The 15310-nt window shown below is 39.8% G+C and overlaps 1 long non-coding RNA gene across 1 annotated transcript; it reads right to left on the bottom strand.

The window, feature by feature from the left end:
• Positions 1–11028: 11028 nt before the first annotated feature.
• Positions 11029–14908, bottom strand: LOC144709450 (uncharacterized). The gene is made up of 3 exons (XR_013583034.1): positions 14064–14908; positions 13745–13977; positions 11029–11106 (listed from the first exon to the last, which is right to left on the bottom strand). It is a non-coding gene; the product is annotated as an uncharacterized LOC144709450 (long non-coding RNA).
• Between the last annotated feature and the right edge of the window lie 402 nt (positions 14909–15310).

The following is a 15310-nucleotide window of genomic DNA, read 5'->3' as shown; positions in this document are numbered from 1 at the left end:
TATTAGAGGAGCTGACAGTCTTCTACGCTGGCAAGATTAGTGTCTACGAGGGCGTGACACCTGACAAGGTTGGCCGAGCATTCTCATCTCAATTCGAGTATGAAAATAATGAAATTGCTTTTTCATATTCTTTTAGTCATCGGGTTATTTCAAATCTGCTTGATCTTCATCTTAGATCCCCATTTGAGTTCTGTTGATTTTTGGGGGAAAGGGAATAGATGTAAATTTCATTCTCCAATTATTCTATTTACCTTGTCGCATTTCAATTGGATATTCTTACTGCTCTGGAAGGAAATTAAATGGGCGTTATCTTTCCTTAGATCCCTCTTTTTTCTGAAGACGAGGCGACGACATTTCTGATCCCTGATAAGGTACTCTCTTCAGCTCTCTTATTTGCTTTTGATATTGTTCTTCTTTATTTTCTGAATGGCTTGCTAAATTTTCTGAAAAAAGGTCTCGGCTCTTGACGTCTGCTTAGTAGGATTTGAACTCAAATGAAGTTCTGGCCATTTTTCAGAGCAAAAAAAACCAACTTGATCGTGTAGGTTTTTTGAGCTTGATAAGGTACTGGCCCAGTGGCCTTCGGGTTCAAATCCTGATAAGGTACACTCTTCAGCTATCATGTTTGCTTTTGATCTTGCTATTCTTTATTTTATGAATGGCTTGCTTACTTTTTTGAAATAATGTCTTGTCTCTTGAGGTCCGTTCAGTAGGATTTGAACCCGAATGAAGTTCTGCCCATTTTTCGGAGGAAGTTCTGGCCATTCTCTCTTCACTCTCATACTCTCTTCTCTCTCACCCTCTCAATCTCCTCTCTTACTCTCTCTCATTCTCTCTTCACTCTCATACTCTCTTCTCTCCCACCCTCTCTCTCTCCTCTCTTACTCTCTCTCATTCTCTCTTCACTCTCATACTCTCTTCTCTCCCACCCTCTCTCTCTCTTCTCTTACTCTCTCTCATTCTCTCTTCACTCTCACACCCTCTTCATTCTCTCCTCTCTTACTTTCTCTCATTCCCTCTTCAATCTCACACTCTATTCACTCTCTCCTCTCTTACTGTCTCTCATTCTTTCTTCACTCTCACATTCTCTTCTCCCTCACCCTCTCTCTTACCTCTCTTACTCTCTCTCATTCTCTCTTCACTCCCACACTCTCTTCAATCTCTCCTCTCTCTCCTCTTCTCTCTCTCATTCTCTCTTCACTCCCACACTCTCTTCAATCTCTCCTCTCTCTCCTCTTCTCTCTCTCATTCTCTCTTCACTCCCACACTCTCTTCACTCTCTCCTCTCTCTCCTCTTCTCTCTCTCATACTCTCTTCACTCTCAAACTCTCCTCACTCTCTCCTCTCTTACTCTCTCTCATTCTCTCTTCACTCTCACACTCTCTTCTCTCTCACCCTCTCTCTTACCTCTCTTACGCTCTCTCATTTTCTCTTCACTCTCACACTCTTCACTCTCAACCCCTCTCTTACCTCTCTTACGCTCTCTCATTCTCTCTTCACTCTCTCCTCTCTCTCCTCTTCCTCTCTCTCATTCTCTCTGCACTCTCTTCTCTCTCACCCTCTCTCTCACTCTGTCTTCTCTATCACCCTCTCTCCTCTTTTACTCTTCCATTCTCACTCTCACACTCTCTTCTCTCACACCCTTTCTCTCCTCTCTTACTCTCTCTCATTCTCTCTTCACTCTCACATCCTCTTCGTTATCTCCTCTCTTACTTTCTCTCATTCCCTCTTCACTCTCACACACTCTTCATTCTCTCCTCTCTTACTTTCTCTCATTCCCTCTTCACTCTCACACACTCTTCATTCTCTCCTCTCTTACTTTCTCTCATTCCCTCTTCACTCTCACACTCTATTCACTCTCTCCTCTCTTACTGTCTCTCATTCTCTCTTCACTCTCACACTCTCTTCTCTCTCACCCTCTCTTTTACCTCTCTTTTACCTCTCTTACTCTCTTATCTCTCTTCTCTCTCACCCTCTCTCTTACCTCTCCAATGAAATGGTCCCTTGTAGTGAAGAGACTATATATCTAATAGTTTAGACGTTGAATTGTTAAGCTATTTGATTATACTTTCTATTATCAAATATGTTGCACTAAGGGACACAGTCATGTCAAAACCATTTGATAGATTTAGTCCTTTGGATAATTTTTTTATGTCTATTATATCAAAAGCTAAGCTTTGGGTCTGGGATAACTTTTAGATATAATCTAAAATAATCATCAAATATATGGCTTTGAAGTCTCAGTCCACCCTTTCATGGCTGCGAGGATCTCCTACTGTGTAATAGATTCATTCAATAATCAATTTATTTTAACTATTGTATTATCATCTCTAATATTTTTTCCTCATACTTTTTATCATGAAGTTACATACACAAGAGACATCTAATATGTATACCTAATCCTCTATATAACTTATGCTCTTTCGCATGACTGAAAACCCATTGTGTAAAAACCTTTAAGTGCAGCCCTTCATCTTCTTCTACCCTTCATAAAAAATCCTATCAGTCCCAGCTTAAGGTGGTAAATTGATTTTTCCCAAATAATTTTTCTAACTCACCAAATAATAATTTTTCAATAATGTCACATCCATTGTTTCCCAAACATTTAAACCTAGACCTAGTTTCAAAAATCACTATTTTTTTGTGTCCTTTAAATTCAAAGTATATACTATGATTTTCATGTCTCTCGTGGGATAGTCCAAAACTGCCACATCTGAAAAACAGTTGTAAATTCCTCTATGCGAGTGTACTAATCCTTCAATAATAACCCTGAAAATAGTAACAATTATTTCCAAAACTTTCCACTGCTTCGGATGTTAATTTTAAGGAATAGCGTGAATTGACTTTTGTTTCCTGATTATAAATTAGGTCACTTTTGGGGATATTGAGTTTTTTAATCTTCCTATTATCTTAATTTTGGGTTATTGATTTTGTTAATAGTGGAGACGAAGGGGTCTAGTCCTCGACCTTTCTTACACAATATCTACTAAGGATATGAGGGTCCTGAAAGAATTTGGTTGTCCTTTAAGTCAGAGGATGTAGACTTTAGGGATCAGTAATTGCTTATATATTAAATGATATCACTATTTATAGTTATCAAGTACATACAGGGACCTCTATTGAGTTCAGATGTTCCTATCCATAATGTGAGTAGGGTTATTTGGGTAATATTTAGTAAATGAAGTTAACTACCCTTTATTTATCTAAACATAGGATTAGAGGTTGGTAACTCATTCACAATACATTATTCATATTTAATAGTAATATGGACTAATAAATTTAATAAGAGGCTGGTGTTACAATATATTTATTATTTTTAGTATTTATTTTTATAACTGCCATAGGATTTTTAGGTATTTTTAGTATTTATCATAATAAAATATCTTGGATAGGATATGTAGGGACAAATATTTTACAAATAAAATGCAAAAGTAGTTTTATTTAGTATGGTGGAATAAAATAGAAGACATGTTCAATAAAAAATAAATTGTTGAGATAGTTTATTTATAATCTCAAAATTAGGGTTTCAATCTGTCGTTGGCATTTGAGATTTTTCAATAAAAAAAACATTTACTTAGTATGATGGCGCACACCATCAAGGATCACCAACGACGTCGTCCGCGCCGCCGGCCACTGTCATCGAAAGCCGGGTGAAAGATGCGTGATTATCACGTTTTGTTTTTCATTGTTCTTCTCTCGTGTTTTGTGTTTCCCGTTCTCATCGTTGTGTTTTCATTGCTTAGCGACGTGCCCCGTACGTCCATCGTCGCCATCATGGGGAGGGCCCCCTAGTCTTTTCCTCCCCCCTTGTTTCCTTTTTATGTTTTCATTTTCTCTCATTTTGTAATGGGGGAGCCCATTTATACAAGCCCCCCCCCCCTAATGGACCTATTCCCTCTCCCCCCCCCCTTATTGACCCACTTAGGGGCTCATTTGACTTCTCCCCTTTATAAGGGAAGAAGGGGCGCCCTAAACAGGCAGACCAGGAAGAAGAAAGATCATCGTTGTGTTTTTTTTCTGGTCTCCCTTCCTCGCTCAGAGAAGAAGAAAGAGGGAGGAGGAGGTGTGGGAAAAGTAGGTTGTGGAGAGGGCAGAGAACGGGGAAGCCTCTCTCAATCCCCTTGATCGCCATTTTCCTCGGTTCATTCACACCGCAAGCTCTTGAGGAGAAGGCCTGACATCAGTTTCCATCAACATAACTTCCCCGAAGTCGATTCCCCAGTGGGTCACCTCCGCCGGTGAAGGGTGCAACCCGTCCAGCGCATTAGCACTGCCTCTAATTCAATCGAACAAGTGTTAGTGAAAGCAAACAGTAAGCCTGTTTTCTCGTTCATGTTCGGATGATAACTTGGATCCTGACGTTTCGTGGAAGGGAAAAGCAGTCAAACCACAGTGTTCGTTGAACTCCTAAAGCTTGCCAACGTGGGGGTCTCGCTCAACCGACGACCTCTCGACGTCGGGATTCATTCCCCCAACAGAGTTCAACCTCTCTCGGCCCCAACAATCTCTGGACTCGGGCGGATCATGAGAAGGGGGAGGTCGGTCACTCTGGCGCCCCACGGAGCCTGTCAGTGTGTGAAGCCCTCACTCTGAATCCAACGACTTAAGGAAGCAGCAGTCGGCGACCACCAGATTGCCGACTTGATACATGCCCCTTCACAACCTCCTCCCTCTTCAGAGACGAACGCCAAGTGGCGCCGCTGACTCCAACGTAGGGAGAGCTGATTCGGGGCAATCCGGGAGCTACTTGGGGTGATCTTAGACCTCTTAGGCACCTGCCTGTTTGTACCTGGTGCCCCATGACAGGTCCGCTACACAACTGGTGGATCCATCAACTTGTGCTCATCAACTGTTCAATGAATGACTCAACAGAGACAAAACAGCCGTCATAGCACTAATCCTTTGAGCCCAGCCTAACGCAAAGCATGCTACAACTCGCCATAGTTCCCAGGTCGCACCGCGCCACCACTCGGGACACACCTGTTGTACTAGAGTGTGAGCTTGAGCCATCCAGCCACCGCCCTCTGGCCGCTCTTCTGCCCTCTCCTCCTCCCCCCTTTACCTACGCTCCAGCATCATCACATCGCTCGTCAAGGTGTCGTCAGCTCTCCGGCACCTCTCCACCACACCCGCTCTGACCGCCGCCAATCATCGACATCCTGCAACAAGCCACGCGCCGACAAGGTACGCCATCCTCTCCCATCGCTAGTTTAATTAGCGCTTGTAGTATGATTTCATCTTGACTCCACTGCGCTCGGGTTAGGTAGGTGAGAGAGGAATAAGTGAGAGAATTATGACAACTTTGAGCATCTTACCAATACGAACGAGTCCATCCATTACGTGCGAGCACTACGGATTGATTCCATTTAGCCGTAGACGTCTTCGTCGCTTTGACAAAGTTCGAGAAGCCACCATCGCTGTCACCCAGCGGCCCCATCCAAGCTTGGAGCTCGACGCCTCCCTCGAGTTGGAGCCTATACGTACAACATGTAGGACGCATTTCATCACGTCGTAGTTACATAACCCGTTAGGGTTTCATTCATCGAATGACGACACCGTCGACGTTCGATACCACCATCTCTTATCCACACCAAACCATCATACTAGGTGCCGATCAGACGACTTCCTCGACGACGTCCTGCATCATAGTAATTTTTAGCTATTGATGGGTACAAATTGTCTCCTCAGCGGATGTTGATTAAGGACTTAATATTCTTACTATGGGATTATAAAGATGAATAGAGATAATTTGTAACAAAGTCAAGTGACGAGAAAGTACTAGGCAAGATAGTGATGTCGAATCAAGGAGAGTAGACAGTGATAATTCAAGTTTCAAAGAAATGGAGAATGAAATAATGATGACATGAGGGATGATGAAAGTAGCGTGGACAATGAGTTGAATACGATAATTAATGAGTACTTGAATGGTAGGATGATGGTAATACATATGGAGGTGGTGTTATGATGTGATGTGATGTGATTGTGGAATCAAATTACACTATAGAAGATGTCAAGAATATCAATGTAAGGCGAATAGGCTTACCATAGATCCATAGGTTCGACCAAGATCATTGTGATATGTGACTGAAGGTAAGCTCCCCCTCTTCTCTGATGCCTCTTCCCACACACCCAAGGAATCAAGAATACACTTGATGGATCTTAAAACCTCACCATCTTTCAATCATCCCATATGAATACGAAGCAAGTTTAAGGATGATTTTGACAGTGATCCACGCCTATATTTATATATCAGCCTATGGATGGATAGAGGAGGGGGGACAATGCAACCCTGAAAATTTCAGCTCAATCGGACATATGGATAGTCAAATATTGTGTTTTGGATTTGGAAGAATCCTTGCCCTTCATTTTTTCTCTCCCCTCATCATCTACACTAATGTGTCCTCTTTTTTATTTTGGTTGAGCTGTCCAGTTGTGAAATACTCACAATGATTTTGATTGTCTCATCTTTTGCGTTTGAGCACTTCAAAAAATGACATTGTGGTGGTATTTAAAAAAAAAATTTAATATCCCATTTTTTTTTCATGATGTGGCACACCACGTCATTGAATATTCTCCTCTTTTATCTCTTTTTTAGTGAATGACATGTTGATGTGTGTCAGTCTCGTCAAAAAAAGAGAATATGCCCTTTATCATTATCTGGTGTGGCACGTGTTTGTGTGTGACATGTCAAAACCTTTTTACTTCTTTAATCAATTGATTGGGTACACGTGTGTGCCATGCCGCGTGTGCACCACAATTGTTGACTTATTTCTTCCTCTTTTTCAATTATTATCCCCCTTATTCTGGGATTGCATTTATTGCTATTAAATCAGTGACTTACTTTTTTTGCACCAGGCTATGTCGCCTCTTTAGAAAAAATGTGTCAATGTATCAGCTAATAGTTGACGCATTTTGGCACTGTGATCTGTGATATAATTGTGGCTTTTTGCAATGATTAACGCAGCTAATCATTGCAGAAGTGTGTGATTGGTCGCCATTTGACAAATTGAATGAAGACACATGGTGCAGGCATATTGTAACCAAAAAACTAAATTAATAAATTATTTTAAAATAAAACTAATTCTTAGTAATATAATAAGTATATGTTGCAACATAGAAAATTAATATCTCTCTGAATATAAGTTCAAAAAATTCATATAAATATTTTTGAATCATAAAATTAAGTTCTTTAAGGATAAAATGTTGAAAAAATCCTTAAAATTTTGATTCAATCTACAAATATCATAATATCAATCTAAAAATAGATTTAATCCTTTTACCATTGATAACACACATATCAGAATATTTAAATCATGAAATATGTAAATTTCATAAAATTAAACCTATAATTTGTGTGTTATTGTTTACCGGTATTTATAATAACTATTGAGGTGTATATTTTATTTTTTATATTGCAGGGTCTGATATGGTTTTATGTTATTTGTGAAGATGAATTAAGAAGTAATTTTTGATAAAAACAGTATAAATATTGATATGGATATGGGTATGTATAAACTCCAGTTGATTAAAAAATAATGATGAAGTAACTATGAAATGATCAGATGATATCGAATATCATTTTTAAACATTTTATAAGGCATAACTAAAATCGACAGGAATATAACTTCTATAATGCATAGGAGATGTACATTGTAATAATAATTTATATGACAGAGGACAAATTACTTTAAAAATAAAATAATATGTATGTATACAATTATTCATATATTGATATTTGCAAGTAGTCAATTAATAAATTTAAATATATAACATGTAGTGTTATAAAATAGTTCAATATGCCAACATATATATGTACAAACATTAATTAGACTTAATTTTGAAGTTTTATAGAGACAATTCATAATTCTATTTCACCATTTTTGGTATTAACATATGCCAAAACTCACAAAAAATATATCATTATACTTTCAGGAAAAAACGGCCTGTGAGAAGATATATACTCATAAAAATTAAAATTCAAGGAACTAAATGGAAATTTCAAAATCTGGAGACTAAATTTAAGATACAGAAAAGTGTGCCTGAAATGTTATATTTTTTTTCCACCGAAGATTACATAAGAACTGGTTGATAACAAATTAAATCAAATTCAGAAAAGGGTAAATTAGAAATATACACATTTTAACAAATTCCTTTTAAATAATGTACTTAACTTCGTTCAGCAATAGTAAGGACCATTATGAAGTGTTCATAACAATTGTATGTTTATTTCCAAAACCATAACACTTGAATACCCGAATGTAAATCAAGATATATCAAATTTTCAACCCCAGTAGTCAATATCTATTCAACTTCAGTAAGTAAAATTAGGTTTTAAACTACATCATTTCGTAGAGATCAAGATTAAAAAAATAATTCTCAATCGTATTTCTTTGATCAAGAAATGATCTTAATATAATAGTAGGATTTATATGAGTATCTTTGTCAAAAATGATCTCTCAGTAATTATGATAAATCAATATAGCTCGTGAAATGTAGCGTTTCATAAAAAAATCTAGTGCAATGAGCTATGATTTTTCACAGACACAGATGGACAAAAAAATCCAACTTAAGGTTTTATATATTGTTCTCTAATGTAGACAAATTGTGTTAGTATTTAGTGTCATTGTAGAATATAATTCATTAAATCATATAACATTTTTAATTCTGGAAACTCTCAAATATATGTATAGGAGAGAGGTCATCTCCATAGGGACTCGCTTTTAAAGATGGATCTATAGACAAAATAAGATGATAATAATGATAATAAGATATATATTATTTATGCGTGGAGTAAGAAAAGTGATAACAATGATAATGACGATAGTGAAAGGATGGAAGATAATTAATAGTAAGTGGGAATAAATTGTAAGAGTCAGAGAGAAATAAAGAAGGTTAAGGTAAGGTGTTTTTAAGATATTAATCACATTTTCAAATAATAATTATATGTATATTAGGAGATAGTGTGCAAGTGGAAAATGAAATCTACTTATATTCCTAATAATGAAGGAAATAAGATAAAAGGTGGAAGAATTATGTTTGGAGTTTTAACTAAAATGTATGGGAAATAAGGTGTAGAGAAATAAATAAGTGTATTATCCTTGGTAGGAGCTATACTTAGCATTGTTATATTTTTTAAATGATATTTAGATTTGATGTAGGGTAAGATAGATATATAGGTATTGATGCTGGACATTGTTGGTGACGTCGTCCGACGGGTAAAAACTTACCGAGATGTGACTACGTGAATACGGTGACTATGTGTACGTGTAGGCCCCAACTCATGGGGTTTTCACCAAGCTCCAAGCTCCGAGGTGGTGACCAGTGATGGTGACGCTGACCTTCCAACCCTCGTCGGAGTGCAATGACGACTACAGCGTTGAACAGAGAAATTCGTTGACGCTCGCACATAACGGACAGGCTCAAACCATACCTAAGATTTTTTCTCAATATAATCTTGCACCTAAACTAACCCGAGCACGATGGAGCAAAGTCGACAATATACTGGAGACGGTAATATGACTGACGAGTAGAGGAGAATGACATACCTCGTCGGTGATGTTGCTCGTCGATGGGCTCTTCTTCGGTGCACGGGTCAGCGTGGGCGGGTAGGTGGAGGTGTGGCTGAGACAAACACGGCTTGGCTTGACTTGCAGTGATGACGATGCACACAAGTGTAACGTCAGAGATCAGAGGCGAGGAGAGAGGTAACAAGGCGGACAGCATCACAATGGCATGGTCTGGAGCAACACGGCGAGGCAGCTCAGACAGTGCAGCCGGTGTGAACTGCAGCGGGTGCGGCTATTGCAACTCGGATGTGAAGTCGGTGCGGCCCTTGGCTGGCGCAATTACGCGGTTCGGTCGTGCGGTTAGGCATTTCGCTGCATGACCGCACAGATCGTATGTGCGGCTGACGGCTCGATTGCAGGAGCTGCACGACTGAGGCTGGTGCAGGCGGGTTTGGCTGCGTAGTTGAGTGCTCGGCTGCACAGTCGCATGGCTTGGCCATGTGGCTGACAGATCGGCTGCGCAGACCATGCGAGTGTAGCTGGCACAGTCAGTCTGGCTACATGGATGGGCGCTCGGCTGCACGACCGCATGGATTGTCTGCGTGGTTGATGGCTTGATTGCGCTGACAGCATGGTTGTGGCAGGCGTGGTCAGAAGCTCGCCACACGAGCAACGTATAGACCCAGTCGCACTAGGATCTGTGCGGTCTTTGTCTTGTCAACGATGACAATAGGGGATGAGAGTTAGAATAGAATAGGGGAAGAAGGGATATTTAATAAATATTGATTAATTGACAAGACAAAGACATATATATATATGCTAAGAATTTATGATGAAGAGAGATAGAGAGAATATGTTTTATTTAATTTTAAAGGAGTCTAGTATTTAAGATTTAAAAGATAATATGAGGACATTGAAATAATTATGAGGTTAATACTTATATTATTTTATTTTTATGGTAGTTTAGAATGATTAAAAGAAGATTTATATACACAGATATATTTTTTAATAAGTATTTTTAGTACTTTTTATAAAAGAGAATCAGAGAACACAAGATAAATTCATTGACAGAATGTTTCAAAGAGACCGTGACATGAAAACACGATGAAATCAAGTTTATCTTCAAATAAAAATCTATTTTCCTCAAGCAAGTATGTTCAATAACTGATTTTCAACCAGAAAAAAGTCTACACGAGTGCTGGATCAGCCCTGATTTAAAGAATAAGGGGGTGGGAACACCAATTTCCAACCCCTAACCTTGGTTTGCAACTTCCTTTCTCTTCTCCTCCATTCTGGTGTAGTTCTTCCTCTCTCTCTAATTGTTCTACCATCTTGATGCTCCCACAACTTATTGAGGCTGTCATGATCGTAGAATGGCTGAAAATGACCTAACAGGTCTCCGTCATTTCCCTGATTTATGGAACAAGAAATTCCTACTTAGACATCAACATTAAGATTTAAAAGGTCGAGAGAGCTTAAGGTGCACCCCTCCTTTGCTCAATCAGCTTCTCCATCAGTTACTTTGTCAGTCATTAACCTTCTGATTGGTTTGTTGAGAGGTCCCACCATCCTCGTCGGGGGATCCTAAAGAAATGTCAACCTGCAAAAGGGAACAAGGGTAAGTATTAAATCCCGATCATCCTTGCTCCAATATTTAGAACTGGTGCCGCCTGTTGGGCTGCAATTCGTGTATCATCCTTGACAACATGGTCTACCTGTATTTAACAAGATAGACAAATATTTATCCCATATGGAGAGAATTAAAAATATGTGTTTCTATATCAATATTGTGCATAATCAACTACTAAATAAATGAAACCATTCCCTGGTGCTGGGATACTCTTAACAAGCCCCTTTTATTATATTTTATTTATTTTCATTTATTCCCTAAGAAATCTAAATAACCAACTTGTAAAAACCACAAATCCATTAAAAATAATAATCTTGAAACATGTTCTGAATGATAATTTATGGAATTTACAAATTAAGTACAATTTTTATTAAAACATATTTCTTTAAGTGATTCCAAACAAATGGATGTGATCAGAAATATACCAAAACGGTGCATGAAATGGTGTATGAAATGTCTCTAAGATGTGTATGTTTTCATGACTCATAATAGGTTTATCATTGTATTAGTTTATACCTAAGTAACAACATTTATAATAATACTCCACTTCACTACTCAATTTGTAACACTGTATAATATAGAGGTAGATGTTTAAATTATTACTAATGTCAGATTTGGTTGGAAATAAAACAGAAAAATCTAGATGTAAAATATATTTTCAGAATATTTTGAATGTATTGATTTTATTTTAATTTAAAGGATTCTTATTTCAGCAGAACGGTAAAAAATGATTTACAGTTTTTAATAAACATTTTCCCACTTTTAAGGTTAGGAGAGGAGATACCATTTTTATCTTCAGGGATTGTTATAAAACTAATTTAATTTTAAAAAGGACTGTAAATAGTATTTTTTATTTTTAGATAATGTTTCAAAAAAAAAATTGTTTTAGTGGTTGAATACAACAACTAGCTGAGTGAGGATTCATTATAGAAGTAAAACACTCAGCTGAGCCTCCTCATGATCTCTTGGGTTAAAGGGATCCATGCAAGCCATGGACCACTCAATGGATCCATTCCAAAAAGTTGAGGACTTTTTCTAAGTTTTAGTAGCCTAGCTGACGCCCACAGTGGTGATACAGGCACACCACTATGATTGTTTGGGATGCATGCTGCCTCTAAGGGGGGGAGTGGGGTCCTATGTGGAGGGGTTGCAGATGCAGGGCAAAACAGTAAACAATTATGGAACTAAAATGAAGAAAATTGTCACAATATTTAGGGAGATATAGTAGAAATAGAATGTAAGTTTCTATAGCAAAAATAGTAGATTCTTAAACTATAAAATGGTATAAAAGGATGGATAAAAAGAGAAAATGACATCAAAATCAAGTAAAAGTGTCAAATCAATGAATGGGAGGATGGTGAAAACATATATCTAGGTTCCTAAGTTGCAGATGCTTGTCTCTTGACACTGGAATCATTGACATCAATCATTACATTTCACCATGGTCATGTGGTTCTTTTCTATAATAAAAAGAGTGACGATGTGGAACAATTCAAAGACTAATATCAATCAGGCTAACTAGCAATTACTTAAGAATGTCCAAAATGAGGTAAAATAAAGAGGAATTACATATTTGTACAAGTGAATGATTATTAAAATGTCCACATAATATTCACTTAATTCTCTCGATGACATTTCTTCTTCTTGCCTCTTTTTTTCTGGAGCTACATCTCATTAACCAAGTGCTGCTGATCAAAAGGAAAGTGGGATTTTAGTGGGCATATCAAAGGCTAGGGCTACATCCATATAACCTCCATTAAAGCACAAAACCTAAAATGATCCAATATTGTATAATAGACAAAAGAACTAGCTTTAAAAGAATGGAATGATCTAGCTCATTAATAATCCAGCCATCTAATTGCACCCATGGGACCTGAAAATATGCATGAAAACTAAGACTGCTTGAGGCAGATCCAAGCAGAATTAGCTTAAAATCCACATAAGATGCTTAAAATTTGATATCAAACAAAATTCAGGAATATTAGAATAATCAAGCTAATAACGTTATTGATTTCGTACTTATATGTTTAAATTCATCAGAAACGCATAAAATGTTCAGAAATGATATTGCCTCATTACACAACTGCTATTTAGTCAAAAAATGGTTCAAACATTACTTTAAGAAGGCAATGTTTCTTTCATTGTACAGGTTATTTAAATCATTAATTTAAAAAGGGCAACATGTAATACAAAATCATAATGCTTAATACTTTTATTACCTAAATTTCCTTTTATGATATACTAATGATTTAATGATTTAACTACAGAACCGTAATTATCATGGGGGGGAGTTCATGTTTTATTCAGTATCATGTTGCATTTTTCTTTATTTAATAATCCATCGTTTTCAATAATTCCATTTTTTCTTTATTTAATAACCCATTATTTTAAATAATTCCATTTTTTTCTTTATTTAATAATGCATGGTTTTCAATCATTCTATTTTCAAGATATCCATATCCTCCAATGACCTTTTCGTTTTTATTTGCCACTTCCTGAATTCTCCATATCAACCAATGTATTCTTATGAATCATGTATGTTCTAACTTAATTTAAACTTAAAATTAGATCATTGTTGATTTAATTTCAATCGATGAAATTTACTCACGTAATAATTCTAGCTGTCGACGAGCAACGGGTAGCCGATGACTGGGGTCGACGGGGTCGCCCGGAGATGGGAGGGGACCTTCCGACCCTTGTCTGGTGGGACGAGGTTGCTAGGCCGCCGAAGGGGAACTGCCCGCCGGAGGTTGCCCGCACGCCACGGGCGAGCCGACTCGTACCGGAACCAGGTGTGACACTCGGTATAACGTTTGTTTTCACTCGTCCTGTCTCGCTCACCTACGTTTGTTTTCACTCGGTATAGCGCGGTGGAAGCAATAAAAAGCGTACTGAAAGAAATAAGAGACGAGGGAGGGGCGGCGTACCTCGTCGTCGTCGAACCTCGTCCGGACGAGTTACGGCGAGTTCTGGGCGATGCAGGCCGAGGGGCGTTCCGGAAACCTCGCGGATACGACGGTGTTGCTGTGCGGATTCTTGCGGCGGCGAGATCGATGGCGGCTGGCGCAACGCGCTGTGGGGCAAGGCACGGCACGCGAGGGCGCGCGAGCTTAGTTCCTTCGCACGCGCGCAAGTGGATTCCGCCCGAAGGTGGGCGGGAGTAGGGCGTACGGTGCAACCTCAGCCCACCACGGACGCAGCAGGGCGTCGGGACAAGGGGTGGTGCACCCAAGTCGTCCACCTGCGTGGAGGACGGCAGCGGCGCGCCCGTCGGCGCTAGACACCAGGACAGAGATGGGAGATCGCGTGGCGCGGGCGCGACCGACTGGCGGCGGGGCGCTCGCGCGGTGCAACTCCGCAGGCCCGCGGTGCAACTCCGCAGGGGCGCGATGCAGTTACGGCAAGACGACTCAGGAGTCTACGAACAAGTGACGGGAGCAGGGGGCACCGGATCCAGCTGTGAATGAACGGCGTCCGGCGAGGACGTGACCCGCAAGCGGAGGCACTGCGAGCTTAGCGGCGCGGTCACGGGCGCGGCGCGGGAAAGCCGTGTAGGCGCGCGCGGGCGTCGGTCGACGCGTGCGCGGCGCGGGGGCGCGCCCGGCGGGAGCCGGGGCACCGGGGTGATGGCGACCTCCTTCCGCGATTCCCGTCAGCCTGGGTCCTCCTTCCCGTCGACCTTTCTTCCTCCGGCGGTAGCCCTAGAAATCCCAGAGCGGGCGCACAGAAATTTTCCGATAACCCAACGAGGGGAATAATTTTCCTTTCAAAAAAAAAACAACCGTCCTCTTTAGGGCAACCCAGCTTCCGATATATAGGGGGAGAAGTGGGTTGGCCCATTAAGCACAAAATAACCATAAAATGAGAAAACTAAAGCACTAAACCTAGGACTTCTAGGGGACGAAAATGACTCAGGAGTCAAGGGGCGATAGCAGGGGGAGGGGAGATCCTTATAGGATGAACCTCCCTCCTTGCACCGACCTTACGGTTAAGCAAAACGACGAACGACGATGACTCAAAGCAAAACAGCGAGTAAAACAAATACGTAAAGAAAACGATACGATGTCCCTTACCCGGAGTACTTGAATCCGGGTGTGTGTACCGATGCCTTGGCTTACCAGGCGGGCTGAACGCGGACGGCTGGCGCTATTGAAGGCGGCGATGACGTCTCCGG

Source organism: Wolffia australiana, chromosome 11 (assembly GCF_029677425.1).
Source record: "Wolffia australiana isolate 7733 chromosome 11, ASM2967742v1".
NCBI classification, from domain to species: Eukaryota; Viridiplantae; Streptophyta; class Magnoliopsida; order Alismatales; family Araceae; genus Wolffia; species Wolffia australiana.
The sequence above is the reverse complement of the archived record's forward strand: the minus strand, read 5'-3'. Positions and strand labels throughout refer to the sequence as shown.